Below are 15,157 nucleotides of genomic sequence, written 5' to 3' on the forward strand. Positions count from 1 at the left end.
TTAGCCACCACTAGCATAGCTGAGATTAAGCAGCCTACTAAAATTCAATCAAAGGAAGGCAAGGGGAGCAGATGTGCTTGGACCTGGGCCAATCCAGCTGGTCACCAGACAAAAGGTCGAAGATCCAAAGCTGTCCCCTGATGGGGTATAAATATGATAAATACATGATATTGGCCTAGTATATACAATATAACCTTATAACCGCACGTTAGCATTGCATTATATCATTGTATTATTGTATTTGTGAATGATTCACTTGTGTACCGCTTAAACCTATTGACGTGACTGGAGCCATGATTGTTTCGTTTCTCTATTTCAAGTACTGTTTCCCTGAAATCACGTGATTAAGCTTTCTGCACGAAACCATGATGGCTGGCTTAGCTATCTGCTCCACTTGCTAGCATGTAGCTCAGGGAAACCCAAGGTCACACCTGCCCTTCTTGTGGGATGCGCACATTCTAGCAGATCCCGTTCTTGCACTCCCCGAGCTACAGATAGAAAGGGAGGCACCTTACTGACCTGCCCCCGGAATAGCTTAAGCCTAGCTACCATCAATCAATTGTGCCTTATATGGGTCTTCCTGCTGGCTCACTGACAAGTTGTATCTTTCCTAGTAAGGTGACATTGTGGGGTGTGTAAAATGTATATATGCTTGGTATCAATTGTATGTAGTCAGTCTCCTCTGCGCACCTCCGAGGGTTGTGTAGACTGAGGCTCCCCTGTCAGGGTTCGTATTTGCAGAATAAACGATTAAACTTTCTCCATTGCCGACTGATTTATTATTCATGAATAAGGTATATGGGCTATTGGTGAGTATAGTCCACTAGTATAATATTTTTGGTTCCTTCAGTTGGCGACTCCGCCGGGACTCCGTGATAGGGTCGTCTCCTCCTGTAAACAGGAGTAGAGGGACAAGGAGGAGTTCTGGCCGAGTGGGTGGACAGAAAGAGGATCCTGATTTGAAACACCCGTTTGTGGTACGAAAACAAGTAATTCCACTCTCGAGCCCAGTATCCCTCCCAGCTGCTGAAGACCCTACGCCGGAGTCCTACGGGCTTAACCCGAAAGACAAACAGACTGTGCCAGTCTGCTTAGGAGTCGGCAGTGGAGAATTCGCAATCAATCTGAGTGCATCAGGTGAGTGAATTTTGATTGTATTGGAGGAGAAACACCTGGAAGAAGTGTTTTTTTGGTAGCGGTTAACTGCTTATGTTGGTGGCCGGGGAAGCCAGACCACATGGGAATCTGGGGGTCTGACGTTGCGGCGAAGTGGCTGTGCGGGTAGATACTTCACGGACTTGTTTGGTGAAAATTTGAGACCACACCCGGTGTCTTGGCGGTGTACGGAGTTACTCGCTCGGTCAAATCCTCTTCGGGAAAGCCCTGGGAGCAACTGGGTAAGCTAGGGTTCTGAGCTACGTGCCCAGACGCCCGGCCAACCAGAACAGGACCATGGGATGGCCTGTAAGAGGGTTCGTGGTTCGCCTATCAGGTGATCTCAGAACAGTCTGGTGACTGTTTCTTTTGTGGTTGAATTTTGTTGGTCCGGAATTCTTTTGAATCAATTCCCCGAACAGGAGTTGACGGGCTCTGTTCGTTTTTGAAGACGTCATTTGCATAGAATAAGTATTTGCCTTGCGACACTTTACAGCACTTTATTGCGAGAAAATAGAAGAATACGAGAGTGTGAGTGGTGAGAGGGACGCGTCCGACTGTGAATGGTTTCTGGAATATGTGAGTAGAATTGTGTGAATATTATTATAATGCCTTGTTTTAGTAAAATATGTTTTGGGTGCTGCTGCCGGCGAGGTACACGGCTGGAAGAAAGACAGCCTGCCCTCCCGAAGGCAGTCCCAGTTTTGATATGTATGTGAAACACGGTCTTCAACCGATTTTGTTTAACACGCTTTGGCATAAGTATACTAAAGACAATTCCGATTTGCAATGGCCTCTAACGGGGTCATTTGACGAGAAAAAGATTAACTACATCCAGAATAAACTATTTATGAAGAAAAGCCGCCAGTCGATGTTTGATTCCTTGAACTTATGGTTGAAGGAGGCAAAACGATGACGGATAAGAGAAGAGAAATTGGGAAAGCTTAAATCAGGACAGACAGTCACCCAGAAAGCTATAGCTTATGATAAAGGGAAGGTGGAAGAGAACATTGTACAAATGGATAGGCAGTTCCGTTTAGAGACGGGCAAAAGTTATGTGGCTCGACCTGACACTGGAGACGAATTAGAGGACTTATTAGAAGCCCGACCACCCCCTCCTTATGCCCCGTGCCTTTGGTACGATCAGACCAACTTGGAGCAGCATCGGCCGTTGGAGCACCGGTGGGAACGGTTGCCACGGCCCCTGCTGACAGATCAGTATGGAGTGCGACGGCCCCTGCTGACGGATCAGTATGGAGTGCGTTACTCCCTCCTCCCACTCTTCGACAAACTACCTCACCCTTGATATATTTTCAGCCGGACGCGGCTGTCCCCTCCCCTTCGCACCCCGTATTTCTCTCCCCTCCGATTCAGTCCGCTATAGATCCTCGATATACGGCTTGCCTAGACACCACGCCCAAATGCCTTAGACCTGACTTGAGTGATCAACGAGTCTATACTAGGTCGCTGTTGGGTGCAGAAGAAAGGAGAGCCATAGTAGTTCAGGCATCCCAGTGGATGCGAAATGCCATTTACACTCTGGAAGACATTTGGACCACCATGAAAGATTTTGAACCCGTTGCACAGCAACTGGCTTTGGAGAACATGGCGATCCGATTAATTTCACTGTGGGAACAGTGTTTCGAAGAGGGACTCCCTCCTCAAATACTGCGTGATATAAGAGATCGAGCTCATAAATTCCAATTACAGGCTGATGAGGTATATCAGAATGTAGAAACGTTTGTACATTATCGTGAACGAATGCACCAAAAGTGTGCCGACTGGGGAGCACAGCACCCCATGAGAGAGGTGCACCCCCTCTTTTATCCCGAATTACCTGAATTAAGGGATGCCAATAACGTGGTAACTAGGGCTCACGTGGATGCCAGGTTTCAGGAACAATGGGTTTATACCCCTTGAAAATGAAGCGAGGTCCTCAATCTAAAAGCTCAGCTCCCCGACCCCCGTAAAAATCCCACTGCTTACTATAAGGAATTAACTAAGGCCACTAATTCTGCTATTATGACGATACCCGATATTGAGCTATTCTTTGGTCTCTTGATCCCGGTAGACATTTGGAGACAAATACATGACACGGACCATGGTCCCGAATTAGGAGGGACGTGGGAACAACTAAAAGCCTGGGACAAGGAGCGAAAGCCTGGAGAGAAGCCTAGAGACGAAGTACTGGCAGTACCAGATAAAATTATTACTTACATGCAGACTCTCCTCCCTCCTAGAAAAGTTGATTGGGACAAATTAACAGCCTGTAAACAGAAGAACGAAGAAAGTGTGTTGGATTTCTTTACCAGATTTGAGAAGGTCTTTATGGATTTTAGTGGGCAGGACCTATCCACGGAAGGTGGGATACGGTTGTTTGTAAATAGGTTTGTTACAAATTTGCTCCCCAAAGGTATGTCCCGTCTCCAGGCAGCCGAGAGTACATGGACTACGGCTGCCCCGTCAGTAATTCTCAGTATGGCCCAATATTATGAACATCGAGAAAATGAAAGCAAAGAAAAGTCAGAAAAGAAGACTAAGGACTTAGGGCCCGATGTAGGTAAAACGCATTTACCGATTTTAAAATACCGAATCGTACCGAATCGGTATTTCAAAATCGGTAAATGATATGTAGATAAAAAAATTCGGAAATTTTCCGAATCGGTAGCAATCGGTATCGTGAGTCGATACGTACCGATTCGGCAAGTTCCGAATCGGTATAAACAGAATCTGCCACCACCGAATCGGAAAATACAGAATCGGTAATAGCAATACACCCCTTGGGCCAAAAGGCCAATAGGAATGCATTATAAATACCGAATCGGCATTTACCGATTCGGCAATTACCGATTCGGTATATTCCGATTCGGCAATTACCGATTCGGTAAATGCCGATTTGTCGAGCAAGGAAACTGAAACTAAAGCCATCAGCCAATGAGGTGGAAGCAACCTCCCCCACAGGGTGTGGCAAGCCAGGCAGGTGCAACTCATCAGAACTTTCTGGAGAGGCAGCCTGAGCTGAGCAGCCACAGTGAGCAGCAGTATCCAGATCCCTGTAAAACATGGCAAGCAGCTCTGAGAGGCAGAAGGCAGAGCGCAAGCGGAAGAGCAAATTCAGCACCATGGAGCTGCAAGTGTTGGTGGAGGAGGTGGTGAGGGTACACAGCCAGCTGTATGGAAGGCTGTCCCTCACTGTTCCAGAGAGCACTAAGAGGAAGCTGTGGATTGAAATCGGGGAAAGAGTAAACGCTGTCGGTGTCACCCACAGGAGCCTGGACGACCTCAAAAAGAGGTTCTACGACATCCGCGGCGTCACTAAAAGGAAACTTGCCGAGCTGCACAAGCAGGCTGGACTAACTGGTGGAGGCAAGAACCGGGCGCCACCCCTCACTGAGCTGGAGGAACTTGTGGCGAATACCATTGAGCGCACGAGTGTTGTGGGAATTGGGGACCTGGATAGCTCATCCCGAGCTACAGCTACAGGTAAGAAGCATGCGCAACTTGACACACCATACCAGACATCTCCCCTTTAGACCCAATGCACAGCCAAACCCCAGCCCAGTACTGCTAGCAACAGACATGATCAATGCATCATGCTAAATGCAGTCAGCAAAAGTACCCTAAAATGCCACTGCAGAAGCGTAATAAAAAGAACTGTAATACTGCATCAAAGTATTAGTAATGAGATGTGCAATGTTTTAATAGTAGTGAATGTAATACATTAGCAATCAGTTGACAAATGCCTCTTTATACCTAGGGGCACCATCAGGCGGGGGAGCAGCAGCTACTCAAGCACCAGCTCCAGCACCATCAGCCAGTGCGGTGGCAGTGCCAAGCACCAGTGTACATGTACAGGAGGAGGACAACAGCAGCGCCCTGGGCAATGAGGAAGACACTGGACATTCCCTCACATTACCACACTCCCCCAGACTGTCTCTGTCTCAGATGCCCCCATTGCATTTCTCCCCGGAGAACTCACCACCACAGACCCACCCTGCACCGGCCACATCTCCTGCCAGGAGGAGAATTGTTGCACCATTAAACCTCATGGAGGGAGCAGCGGGTCAGGCTCCAGCACAAAACCCTGTAACACCTGTGTCACCCCAGCACACACAGCAGGGCAGCAGCAATCCCCGGAGGCCACGTGCATCCAGCAGTGCACATCCAGCACAGGAGGGCAGCGTGTTCCGAGGGCTGGAGGGCAGTATGGTCAGAATCCAGAGAATGCAGGCAAAATCAATCTTGGCCTGCCATCGCCAGTTGCGGCTGCACAACCTGCAGATGGGGGAGATGGCACAGGGATTCAAAAATTTGTTGATAGCAACAAGGACATTGCAACAGGTATAGGGCGAATGACCACTGCCATCACCCAGCTCTGCAATAAAATGGATGAACACGAGCACTGTCGCCGCAGGGATGCCCGCATGCTGAATAGGTCTATGAACCGCCTTGCTGCTGCAACCGCCCAGCTATGCCAACGTGGGGCAAACATGGAGGGCAGCCTCACCCAGAACATGGCAGAGGTGACTAGGGGCATGGCCCGCATTACCAACGCAATGGAGACATTACTGATATCCAACACAGTTGTTAATCCCGCCCTGGGCCTGGGCGAGGCTGGGAACAGCAGCAGCCGCAGCAGCCCGGCCAGCGCAGTGTCTGAGCCGCGCCGGAGCAGCAGGCGCTCAGCTGAGGCTGCTGGTCATACAGAAGGGGGTGAGCCACATCCTAGTGGGGCTGCTAAGCGCAGCAAGAAATAAGACTGCCAGGGCGGGTGAGGCAACCCGGACAATTGACATTTGACCACATCTTGTTTACTTTTTTTGTTGTTGCACATCAGTGCAGTAACGTTGTTGCAACATTATTAAATTTATTTTTGGAAAACATACATTGACCTGTCTGTGCATCTGTACTCACTCAGAAATAGTTGGCTGTTATCTCCTCACGCCTGTATCTGCCGTCACTTGGTGCAGACACTCCAGCAGGTAGTGGTAGTGGCACAGCATTGTCATCGTCAGGGTCCTCGTAGTCGGACAACTCAACCTCAGTGCCTTTCCTGACTGCAAGGTTGTGCAACATTGCACAGACAGCAATTATTTTGCAGCAGGTGATGGGGGTATATTGTCTAGCACCTCCGCTCTTGTGCAGGCATCTGAACCTGCTCTTCCAGATGCCAAAGGTCCTTTCCACTACATTCCTCGTGCTTTTGTGGGCACGGTTATACCTCCTTTGGCTGGGTGTTGAGGGGTTCAGGTAGGGGGTGAGAATGAACGAGCGGAGGGCATATGCACTGTCGCCTAGAAGGAAAAGGGGTGACATTACTCACATGCATACATGTACTTCATACTGCTATTTACGTTATGGGGGTCTGACACTGTGTCTTACCTAGGAGGTATCCTTCACCAAATTCCCCTGCCATCAGCCGTGCATAAATTCCGCTATTCTGGAAGATATAGGAGTCGTGGGTACTCCCCGGAAACTTCGCCACCAGGTCAGTGATGACACCCTTGGCATTGCAAATCACCTGGACATTTATGGTGTGCCGTGACTTCCGATTGCGGTATACGTATTCCGTGTCAGCAGGGGGGCAAATCGGAATGTGTGTGCCGTCTATGCAGCCAATGATGTGGGGGAATCCTGCCATCTGGTAGAAGTCAGCTTTAGTCTGTACCAGTTCTGCATGGGTTGCAGGGAAGGAAATGTACTGGTCCATCCTCTGGATCATGGCGTCAAGGAACTTGTGGAAGAACCTTGACAGGCTGCTCTGGGTCACCCCTCCTGCCACAGCAACTACACTTTGATAGCTGCCAGACGCCAGCAGGTGTAGGCAGCATAGCACCTGCACATGCACAGGGATTGCGTGTGCCCTTGGGGTGGGGTGCTGCAACAGGGGTTTGAGGTCCCTAATGAGGTCTCTGATGGTCTCTGGGTCCAGCCTGTACCTCTGTAGGATCTCTGTATCAGTGAGCATGGACAGGGTGATCCTCTGTCTGTACACCTGCTCCTCTCTCTGCCATTCCCTCTCTCCTTCCTGCTGTAGCCGTAGCCGTCTTGCTATGACATAGAAAGCTGCCATGTTGCAAGTAGAACTGCATTTTGGGTCCTTTTTTATAGGTTGCACCTGGTTACCACCTGATTCCAATCCATGGTAATTACCGAATCTGAAATACCGAATTTGAAGCAAATTCGGTATTTCAGTGCTTACCTACAGCTCAATCTTCAGCTTTTCACAACGAATCAGATTATCACCGATTCGGTAATTATACCGAATCGGTACGTTCACGATTCTGTAAAATCTCCGATTCGGTCGAATACCGATTCGGAAAAAATAAGGATTCTGTAAAATCTCCGATTCGGTATTCTACCGATTCGGAGATTTTTCTGATTCCTTATTTTTTCCGATTCGGGATTTTACCGACTCGGTGACTTTCCGATTCGGTAATTTCACCGATTTTGTCGGATTTCGGCCTCCTACATCCCGATGGCTCAATTCCGATCGGTAAACAGCCGAAAATACCGATTTTCGGCCGTTACCGACCGACCTACATCGGGCCCCTAAAGACTAGAGTTCTGTTGCAGCAAGTTAGTAGAGGGCAGAATACAGGACGGGGAGTACGTGGCTCATTCCAGTGGGGTGCAATCACGGAAAGAGGTCAAGGAGGTCCCCCGAACATTGGGATAAATCAATGTTCATATTGCAAACAGGAAGGGCACTGGAGGGCGGATTGACCTCTGTTGCTAGCATGAAACGGTCCTAACAGAGGACGAGGAAGGGGTCGGGGGAATATTGACCGAAATAGCATGCGACGAGAGGAAATACAACATGAGGGTTCTCGGAAAAATTACTTTTATGACCCCCAAAACAGACAGTACTACAACGAGACCTATAGGGATGATGAGTATGACGGACCGGATTATGCATGAGACAGCCAAGGACAGAGCGGGGGCCGCTTTACAGTACCAATTGACCAGGAGGGACCTCATGTACAAGGGGAACTGTTGGGAACATCGGGAAAATTCCTAGTGGATACTGGGGCAATGAATAGCTCAGTTGCCCATACGCTGGTCCCAGGGGCTGCTCTGTCTGGCCAAAATAACGTATCAGTGGGATTCTCTGGAATACCGGTGATAAGCCCCGTTTCTAAGCCTCTGCCTTTTACTATAGGCCCCATTCCTATGCATTCGCCTTTTCTTTTAGCTTCAAATTGTGGAGAAAATCTTTTGGGCCTGGATATTTTGAAAAAGTTAAATGCACAGATTTATTGTTCCCCTGATGGTGTCTACTTGACAATTCAAAAGTCATCCTTGAAAGCGGCTCAATATTTTGCGAAAAACGAGAGCCTTCCCCCTGAGTTTTCTACAATTCCTCGGACACTGTGGGCTACGGGAGACACCGATGTTGGTCTGTTAAGAATAGCCCCCGTGTCGATAACCTTGAAACCTAATGCCCAGCTGCCCAGCATTCCTCAGCATAAAATTTCACCAGAAGGTGAACAGGCCTTGTTGCTCATTATCCGTGACCTCATTCAGAGAGGAGTAGTAGAGGAGACAGCTGCTAATGTTTGTAACAGCCCGATTTTGCCGATTTTTAAGAAAACACCAATGGATGGTGCCCCGGATTATAAAAATACATATCGTTTTGTGATTGACCTCCGAGAGGTTAACAAGATTGTGGTCCCACAATACCCAGTGGTACCCGACATCACTGCAATTCTAACAATGATTCCCCCTACGGCTCAATATTTTTCAGTTATCGACTTAAATAATGCTTTCTTTAGCATCCCAATTCACCCTGATAGCAGACATATCTTTGGATTCTCATTAGCTGGCCGAAGATTTAGATTTACTGATGCACCTCAAGGCTATACAGAGAGTCCTAGCATTTACAGCCAAGCCTTGAAAGCTGTTCTTGATGAATTAATTTTACCAACAGGAAATACGATCATCCAGTATGTGGATGACATCTTGGTGGCCTCCGATACAGAAGAGGGTTGTAAGGAAGCCACTGTTAAATTGTTGAAACATTTGGATGAAAAGGGTAATAAAGTATCCCTTTCTAAATTTCAATATTGTCGACAGAAAGTGACCTATCTTGGCCACTTACTGTCAAAAGCGGGGAGATGATTGACTCCAGAACAGATATCTGTGATAACTAACATGTCTGTACCTTGTACTCAACGTGTGTTTGTGCTTTTCTTGGCATAACCTCTTACTGTCGCCAGTGGATTCCTAACTATTCACTCCTCTTTAAACCCTTGTTGTATTTGACAACCAAAGATGTGCATGAACCCCTTCCCTGGACGGATGAATGTCAAGAAGCCTTTGATTCTTTAAAGTCTGCTCTTTGTTCTGCACCTGTCTTGGGTACTCCAGATTACCGAAAGCCTTTTTCACTTTATGTGCACGAGGTGGACGGATGTTCGCTTTCAGTGTTAAAGCAGGGTTTTGGTGGGAAGCAAAGACCCTGCGCATTCTTTTCATCAGTCCTGGATATTGTTGCACAAGCCCTCCCGAGTTGCCTGAGGGCCACTGCGGCAGTAGCGGTGGCCATCCGACAATCGGAGGGAATAGTCCTGAATACGGACCTCACAGTCATGGTGCCGCATGCTGTAGATATCCTTTTGAATAGAACCAAGACCCAGCACCTTACGAGTGCTCGATTGACAGGGTATGAGTTAACCTTGTTTGCACCCCATATCACAATTAAAAGATGTGCTACTCTGAACCCAGCCACATTATTGCCTCTCCCTTCAAATGATGGAAAGGACGATGTCCATGATTGTATATTTAGAACTGAAGGAGAAACGAAGGGGCGTGTAGACCTCGCTGACACCCCTTTACTAGAACCCCAGGGGCAGTTGAATGTAGATGGCTCTTGTTGTAAGTTACCAGATGGCACTGTGACAGCTGCGTATGCTGTTACGACATTATAGACTGTGGTAGAAACTGCAAGGATTTCCCATCACTCAGCCCAGGCAGGTGAACTAATAGCTTTGTTAAGAGCATGCAAATTGAGTGTGAACATTTTTACGGACAGCCAGTACGCCTTTGGCGTGGCCCATAGCTTTGGGAGGCTGTGGAGGGAGAGGGGTTTCTTTACCACACATGGTCAGAAAATTCAACATGGCCCCTTAATTGATTGATTGTTATTTGCTTTAACATTACCAGAGAAAGTGCCCATCATCAAGTGCAGCGCCCATAAGAGAGTTGTTGATTCCACTGGAAAGGGAAACGCTTTTGCTGATTCAGTAGCGAAAGAAACAGCCCAGGCTAGAATTAACCCCATGTTCCCTAGCACATCGGCCCGGTGGGTGGCAGAGACATCCCTTTTTGACAATACCATTGAAAGCGTGAGAGAATTACAGAAGGAAGCAACAATAGATGAAGTACAGAGATGGGAACATGAAGTAGGGAAATTAGATAAGAATGAATGTTGGATAGATCGATCTGAGAAACAGCGGTGTTTGCTACCTAATGCTTTAGTATATGCTGTAGTGACCATGGCCCATGGTCCGGCCCACATTGGTGCGAAAGGTATTTGTGCGGTGTTAGACCCAGAATGGAACAACCCAAACATTCCCAAAACCGCAGCATATATAGTAAAATACTGCCCTGTGTGTTTACGTCATAATCCTGGGGGTAGAGAATCTATTTCAAGTGGAAATTTTGCCCCACCGTCTTTGCCTTTTGAGGTAATACAAATTGATTACATTCAGATGGAAAGAGTGAATAATTTGAAGTATGTACTGGTGGTGGTATGTGCTTTTAGTAAATGGGTCGAAGCCTACCATACCAAAGAAGCCACTGCAGTTGCAACTGCTAAAGCCTTGATTAAAGAGAACTTCATCCGATATTGTTTACCCCGGGAGATCTGGTCAGACAACGGGCCTCATTTTAATGCCCTGCTAGTACAAAGTGTTTGTGATGGACTGCAGATAAAACAAAAGTTTCATGCCGCCAGACATCCCCAGTCGGCGGGTCTGGTCGAAAAATATAATGGCACTCTGAAATTGAAAATGGCTAAAATCTGTGCAAATACTGGGCTAAATTGGCCCGACGCCCTCCCATTGGCATTGCTGTCCCTAAGGACAACCCCTCACACTAGAACTGGATTGTCCCCATATGAAGTGATCTTTGGTCGCCCCGCCAATGTGTGGGGAGTCCCCGGACCCCGATCCTTTAGGGATATTGATTATCCTTTGATGACAGACTACCTGGATGCTTTGACTAAAGATTTGCATTCTATTCATCAACAGGTATCGGACACATTGCAGCCACTACCGGAGGGTCCTGGACATCAACTGGAGCCTGGCCAGTGGGTACTGGTGAAGAATTATCAACGGAAATCGAGTTTGGAACCGAGGTGGTCGGACCCTTACCAATTCCTCTTGGCAACGAGGACGGCGGTGAAAGTGCATGGAAGAAAGCACTCGATCCATGTCACACATCTGAAACGCCTGCCGCTGCCTTTGCCATTTGATCTAAGGAATCGAGAAGGAATTCCGAGTCAGGAAGGAGAGCTGAATTAAAGCTTTCTGCCTTTTTCAGACGCCCAAGAAATAGGGCAACCAAGTGAGGTGTTGCCCACCGTGGAAAGTGCGACAGCTCGACCAGCAGAGGCTGTTATTCCAAGGCACCACAGGTTTCGAATGCATCAGATGCCCTTGCAGCAGAGTTGTTTTCTGACCAGGAGCAACCTGGCGGTTGTAAATACGACCTGCGGCCCCGAAAACAGCGCGATACCCCAGCTTCCAATGGTAGGAGCTAGACAGAGACTTGAGTTGAGGAACATCGGATAAGAATTACTGGGGTACTGAGCGAGACACTGGACTTAACTCGTTGAGAGCTTGGAACATTGTGTTAAATAAGCTCTGTTCAGAAAGAAAGACTGAGTTAAGGGCCGCGATCGTACTACTAGGATATAAAAGTTGGTTCTCTTGATGAACGATAGGAGTCTACCTGTGAGGCTCTAACGGACACAGGGAGAAGATCCCTTAGTGGGAAGAAGAACCCTCTGGTGGTGTGCGTGCTTTGTGGATACAAAGATTAGATTTGGACTTGTAGAGAGGAGCCGAGTTAGATTTTGGACTTATAGAGAGCATGTTTCCTTTTGCCCGATTTGCGATGGAGGATGAACAACAACTTGCCCCTCGACGGTATATCGATAATATGCAATTATTTTCCGGATGGCCCACCAGAGTGAAGGTGGCATTTGTTGCTTTTATTGTTATAATCACAGTAATTTTGATGTGTGTATTTGTGTATTTAGAATTTCAGCACCCTGTACATACTTTGCTAGGAACTACCCCTGCTCCAGAGGAACACCTCTTTTATTCCGTAACTCCACATAAGGCTAGACATAGAGAAACTTATGCAAAAAATGTTTTTATTGAAATGCTACATCAGACCCATAGTACAACCAACAAGACAAATTGTTGGGTCTGTGGGTTACTCCAGTCAGTAATGCATCAACATGAATTATTAATTTCCCTACCCTTGTCCCACTTAGCTAGCTGTGAAGCCTGGTTCCAATTATTGTCACTGATGTATTCTCACTATGTGGCTGAACCTAAGATATATACCGAAAAAGACTATGAGGCCATTCTGAAGTATATAGAACAGCACCAAGGATTTGATGCTGAAGGGAATGGAGGAGAGGGATCCTTAGACCCAAATGCTTGTATGAATGTATACACTGAATATAAAAATGCTACTTGGCTACAAGAAGAAATGCAGGATTTTGAACTTTTCAACTCCACCATATATTGTCAGCACTTTAAAGAACAAAATGTCACCAATGACAAAGCCTTGCCAATTCCCATTATAAATGGTACTTCCCCCTTTTGCATACAGGGACAAGGCCACATAAAGGTAGGAAGCAGTAGATATAATTACACTTATACCTTGCAGACATATAGTACTCCTCCCGTGATTACTCCTCCCAATGTATATTTTGTGTGCGGTGAAAACGCATATACATGGCTACCCTGAGGATGGGCAGGGCGGTGTTACCTCTCATTCCTATACCCCCCAGTTTATATTGCCCCATCTGATTATCATAAGACACATCAACTAGTTAAAAGAGAGATAGAATCTAACCGGAGTATCAGGAGTTTCAATACTGATAGTACTGATCAGACTGACACCTCCTTGCAACAGTTTGAAGACTTTGCTAAAGGTCTCACCCCTTTTTGGGGACCGATTTTCAACAGCCGCAGTATAAGACGTCTGTCAAGAATAGTGGAAAATGTGGTCCAGACCACAACTGGGATTTTGACTAATATTACTGTTGAGCTTCAGGCTACGAGGCTTGTTGTGCTTCAGAACCGGATGGTTCTTGACGTCATCCTCGCAGATAGGGGTGGAGCCTGCCGCGTGATTGGCAGCTCTTGTTGTGTTTTCATCCCTGATTCAGCCCCAACCATACATCTAGCAATCCAGAAGTTACACCGATTAGCCAGTGAAGCACATGTCGACAATGGTACGTGGTCCCTTAGTGGATGGTTCTGGCATCTTCTAGCTACCTGGGGTTGGAAAATATTTATAATTCTTGCTGGAGCCTTTGGAGTCATATTTATTTGCTGTCTGTGTCTCCATTGTGGCCCAGCTTGCTGTTCTTTCTGTGCGGCTAGAATAACGTCTGCCTTGACTATCTCTCGTCAGGCCAAAGTCAAAAAACAAATGATTCAGAAGGTAGTTTCAGATCTTATGCAGATCGATGAGGGAGTGTACGTAGAATGAATCCAGTTATATTGGCTATAATAGGCCAAAAGGGCCGTCTGATGGGATATAAATATGATAAATACATGATATTGGCCTAGTATATACAATATAACCTTATAACCGCACGTTAGCATTGCATTATATCATTGTATTATTGTATTTGTGAATGATTCACTTGTGTACCGCTTAAACCTATTGACGTGACTGGAGCCATGATTGTTTCATTTCTCTATTTCAAGTACTGTTTCCCTGAAATCACGTGATTAAGCTTTCTGCACGAAACCATGATGGCTGGCTTAGCTATCTGCTCCACTTGCTAGCATGCAGCTCAGAGAAACCCAAGGTCACACCTGCCCTTCTTGTGGGATGTGCACATTCTAGCAGATCTTGTTCTTGCACTCGCCAAGCTACAGATAGAAAGGGAGGCACCTTACTGACCTGCCCCCGGAATATCTTAAACCTAGCTACTAGCAATCAATTGTGCCTTATATGGGTCTTCCTGTTGGCTCACTGACAAGTTGTATCTTTCCTAGTAAGGTGACATTGTGGGGTGTGTGAAACGTATATATGCTTGGTATCAATTGTATGTAGTCAGTCTCCTCTGCACACCTCCGAGGGTTGTGTAGACTGAGACTCCCCTGTCAGGGTTCGTATTTGCAGAATAAACGATTGAACTTTCTCCATTGCTGACTGATTTATTATTCTTGAATAAGGTATATGGGCTATTGGTGAGTATGGTCCACTAGTGTAATATTTTTGGTTCCTTCACCCTCAAGGCTTATACATAATGAAGCAGTTCTGGAGATTGTGGAAGACAAATGAGGGCAACCTAGTCAGTGATTGACAGGGGAAGGTAACCTAACATAATCCAAGAGTTATGATTCAGAACTCAACCCTGTGGTGCGAATAGCCTTGAAGGAAAGAGTAGTCAGACTTTACTTGGGTGGTTGTGACTAGTATAAGCACTTTTAGGTATGGAAGGTGTGACAAATCACTAGGCCTACAGAAGGATCACAAGCAATCTTGGATAAATGTATTAAAATACATTGAAAATCATGATTAAAAGCACACAAGCTATATTAGCTATGAGACAGCAATGAATAGCATCTGTTACCATGCATGCCAAAACAACGCGTGGCTTAACACTGCAGTCAATACCACTACTGTGTCGTTACCACGAGTTCCATTACAACGCAAGTCATTACAACTCCAGTCAGTGTATCAGTAGGGAAGGAGTTGGTTTTAAAATCAAACACCAATCCCACCCCCAGTTCCCTAATGC

At 46.7% G+C, this 15,157-nt stretch overlaps 1 protein-coding gene and 1 long non-coding RNA gene across 3 annotated transcripts in view; both read right to left on the minus strand.

Moving 5' to 3' along the window:
* Nucleotides 1–15,157, minus strand: part of CRHR2 (corticotropin releasing hormone receptor 2) — a 1,496,074-nt gene that overhangs the window by 749,534 nt on the left and 731,383 nt on the right. The window lies entirely within an intron of this gene.
* LOC144786240 (uncharacterized) lies at nucleotides 5,219–6,802 on the minus strand. Its single transcript, XR_013602090.1, has 3 exons — nucleotides 6,538–6,802; nucleotides 6,070–6,449; nucleotides 5,219–5,430 (listed from the first exon to the last, which is right to left on the minus strand). It is a non-coding gene; the product is annotated as an uncharacterized LOC144786240 (long non-coding RNA).

Source organism: Lissotriton helveticus, chromosome 10, assembly GCF_964261635.1.
Source record: "Lissotriton helveticus chromosome 10, aLisHel1.1, whole genome shotgun sequence".
Classification (NCBI taxonomy): domain Eukaryota; kingdom Metazoa; phylum Chordata; class Amphibia; order Caudata; family Salamandridae; genus Lissotriton; species Lissotriton helveticus.